This window comes from Herpailurus yagouaroundi, unplaced genomic scaffold (genome assembly GCF_014898765.1).
Source record: "Herpailurus yagouaroundi ecotype Mexico unplaced genomic scaffold, PumYag 66211, whole genome shotgun sequence".
In the NCBI taxonomy this organism is placed as follows: Eukaryota; Metazoa; Chordata; class Mammalia; order Carnivora; family Felidae; genus Herpailurus; species Herpailurus yagouaroundi.
In genome coordinates this window covers 895-4481 of record NW_024419235.1, presented here as the reverse complement: position 1 = coordinate 4481, position 3587 = coordinate 895, and the positions used below count along the sequence as shown (strand labels likewise).

The window sequence follows — 3587 nt, the reverse complement described above, 5'->3', positions numbered from 1 at the left end:
GCTCGGGTCCGCTGAGTCCCGTCCACGCCTCAGGGCTCCCTACGGCTACGCCCCCCAGCCCGTCTATCTGTGTGGGGGGGGCGGTCAGGGCGGCCCCTCAGCCTCCACCACTCAGCTCCCCGCTCCCCACGCCGGGCTGGGGACGCCGCCCTTTCTGAGCAGTTCCCACACGCAGAGTGCCCCGAGGGACTCCAGAAGTGGCCACGTCCCCATTGTCCCCAAGACCTGAACTGCTTAGCCATTTTGACTTGTCTGCAGCCCAACAAACTCTGAAACTCAGCCGCAGCACCCTGGTTATGGCTGCCCGGCTAGCTCAGTCGGTAGAGCATGAGACTCTTAATCTCAGGGTCGTGGGTTCGAGCCCCACGCTGGGCGTCCTTTTAGAAAGAGACCGCTGAGCAGTTCCTGGCATATTCGGTTTAGGTAAAACCTCTTGGGCGCACCAAAGCCATCGGAGGTGATGAAGGACACCCACTCCTTACACAGCCGCTTTATTCCTCAACTTACTCTTTGAGCAAAGCAATCTTAGAAAGCGGTTCTTTGGAGATTTGGACCTGGCTACAGGAGAAAAGCCACCACGGTCACAGTTTTCTCTTGGGTTTAGTCAAGGGAAGGAGCCACAGCTATCACCTGCACGGCCGAGAGACGCCACGGCAGGATGCCACGTGCGCGGTGTGACAAGCTCAAATTTTTGTTAAGTTGTCCCTTTGGGGGTCAGGGTGTACGTGGGACTCCAGGGCACGATCATCACTCAGTGGGGAGGCGCTCAGGGCAGAGGGCCCCGGACCACTATGAGTAGGGGAGGGTGACAGCCTGGGGGGGCATGTCCACGCGTCCTGGTGATTGCAGCGCGCCCACCGCCAAACACTCCCAAAAGCAGGGCTCGGCTAGGATTTGGGCCTGGGACCTCGTGCACCCTAACGGAGAATCAAAGCCCTAGACCAAGGAGCCACCCCTCCGGCTCTGGCTCGTTGGTCAGGAACTGTCCCCACTTCCTGTGGGTGTCAGAGAAGGGTTTGATTCAGGTCTCTATGGACAGGAGAATGGCAGGGGGTGGGGGGCAGCACTGCCACACGCTAAGACTCCAAGGCAGCAAGTCCCAGTCTGGGTTTTGGGGTGGCCGCTCTTCCTGCCAACGGGAAACCGAGGCTATCGGCTTGGGAAAGCTCCCCCAGACCCTCCTTCTGTCACCACGTGCAGGGCCGGGCTGTGGAGTGGAGCTGAGGACAGGTTTTGGACCCCGCACCCCTGGAGCGGGACCGTTCTCTCTCCCATGGGGCCCCACCCCTCCCAAGCCATACACGGGAGGGACCCACCGCTCTGACCCAAGTGTCACCTTCTGTCCCCAGGCTCCAAGACGTGCATCTGCACCCCGCTCGGACCCAGATGGAAGCTGAGTGTCTACAGGTGGAGAAAGGATGAGGAAGGACGTTAAGAAATTTGGGGAGCCCTCAGGGGAAACCGCTGCCCATAACCAGGGTCCAGGCGTCCCCTTGTCCACTGAGCACACCTGGACACCGGCCTTGGGGCCCAGACCTGATCCGGCCACCGGGGTCCAGGTGCGCTCTGGGTCTGCCGCGCACCGGGCCCGTCTCTGGTCCGTCCCTACAGGGATCTGCTGGGGCCTCCGTTCGTGCCCTGAAAAGACTGCGAGGAGGAAAGCGTGGGCTCCTCAGGGACGTGAAGCGGAAGAGAGAATGTGCCCTCCTCCCCAGGGACCTTCCCCGCGGAGCCCCGGCCAAAGCTCCCTCCAGGCCTGGGTGTGAAGGTGGGGGGCAGACCCTGAGCACTGGAGTCAGGAGGGGTTAAGGCAGGCCGGAGGGAGGGATGCTGCTGGTTCCGAAAAGAATTTGGGGGAGGAGCTACTGGGCCGCTGGGGGTGGTAGTGGTTTCCCCATAAGCGACGGGAGTCTTCAAGGGTTCTGGGCCTGCTCCCCTCAGGGACTCCAGCGTCAGGGGGCATAAAAGGGGCAGCCAGCACGCACCGCCCTGGGGCTTGCGTGAAGAAAGCAGAGGCTGCCTGGGTCAAGGGGAGGCCCACCGGTCTGCACGTGCAGACCGCTCGCCTGGTGAGGGCCCCGGGCCACAATCCCCAGGCCGGACTTGATTGAGATCGGGAAGCTCTTCCCAGACTGGGGGGCCGCTGAAATGTCCACCAAAGCCTCCCGCCCTGCCTTTATTAACCAGGTCTTTTCTTTTCTATATTCTGAAACTTTGACGTCCGGGGCCTTGTTGACCCTGGCGGGATTTTTCCCTCCCAAGGTCAGCCAATTCCTAGAGATTAGCAAACGACTCTTAAAGGGTGCATTTCCGACGCAAGCCAACTGGAGACCACAGCGCTCCCCCACCACCACCCGTCGCCTTTTGCATGGGGCTCTCAGACTGGGGGTTACTACGCATCTTCCAGAATCACCCCAAGGCCAGGAAACAGACAACTAGGGACAGCGCCTATGTCCCAGAGGCAGCTGAAGTTAATTCAAACCAGCTTCACCGAAACCAGGAGAAAAGCTCTTGCCCACGCGTTCTCCTCACTTCCGGTGCTCCCTGACTACCCGGTGCCTCCCCTGTGCTGTCCCCACGCCCAGGGGCCAGGTGTGCCCTTCAAGGGAGCTGTGGGGAATAACCCGACTTTTCAATGGCTGCATGTGCCGGTCCCACCATACCTGAACGGTAATGAAACCTATTGAAACCCTGCGGTTCTTCCAACGTGGCCGAAGCGCCTGTGGGGACCCGCATGGGGATCTGAGGCGCCATGTGCCCCGCATGGCCCCACCACTAAGGCCCAGCCCCTCCCCAGGCCCAATTTCCACTGTGGTTTCTTTCCTTCCCTTGTCTGTGGAAGGGCCTTCTGGTAGCCCCTCAAGAAAGAAAAAAAATGTCTACAAACATGACCTATCACACGCCAAGGCAAAAGGGAGGAAGGCGTCCAGACTCAGTCGGGTCCTCGCCCCCCATCCTGGGACTACCTGGCGTGTGCAAACACGCACAAGCACGCAGACCAGGTCTCCCGCTCAATGACAGCTGAGACTGGCCTGGGGGGAGGTGAGAGGGCGACCAGTTTCTCTGATCCCGGACCTCCTGAGGCTTCAGGCATCGTGACCCTCCGAAAAGACAAAGACGGGCTCGTCCGGGATTTGAACCCGGGACCTCTCGCACCCAAAGCGAGAATCATACCCCTAGACCAACGAGCCGTCCCACGACGCAGGTCGTGAGGTGTCTCCCTGGAGGCCTGTGTGCTCGGCTCCGAGCTCCCGTCCCACCAAGTCTCGGCTTCTTGGTCCCTCGGAAAGGTGCGCGGGGCAAGGTTTCGGTTTCGATTCCGGAAGGGGAGAGGGTGGGGCGAGGAGGGAGCGGGGGGACCCGCTGGCCCCCGGACCCTCTCCCCGCCTCCCCTCCAGAGCACGACGGCCCCGCCCCCGCCCGGGGCCCCCCCCCCCCCCCCCCCGCCCGGAGCCACCAGAGAAGCCAGCGTGCGGGGCCCAGGTGAGCACGGCGATGTCTCACGTGGGCCCCAGCCCAGAAATTTCCCCCAACGTGGGCCCCAAGTCCGGGACCCTGCGAATGAGGCTCGGCCGGCCAGCCCCGCC

General features: G+C 62.1%; 2 non-coding genes across 2 annotated transcripts; one reads left to right on the top strand and one right to left on the bottom strand.

Moving 5' to 3' along the window:
• The first annotated feature begins 302 nt into the window (after nucleotides 1–302).
• Nucleotides 303–375, top strand: TRNAK-CUU (transfer RNA lysine (anticodon CUU)). The gene has a single exon. It is a non-coding gene; the product is annotated as a tRNA-Lys (tRNA).
• A 2744-nt stretch (nucleotides 376–3119) lies between these two features.
• TRNAP-UGG (transfer RNA proline (anticodon UGG)) lies at nucleotides 3120–3191 on the bottom strand. Its single transcript has one exon. It is a non-coding gene; the product is annotated as a tRNA-Pro (tRNA).
• Between the last annotated feature and the right edge of the window lie 396 nt (nucleotides 3192–3587).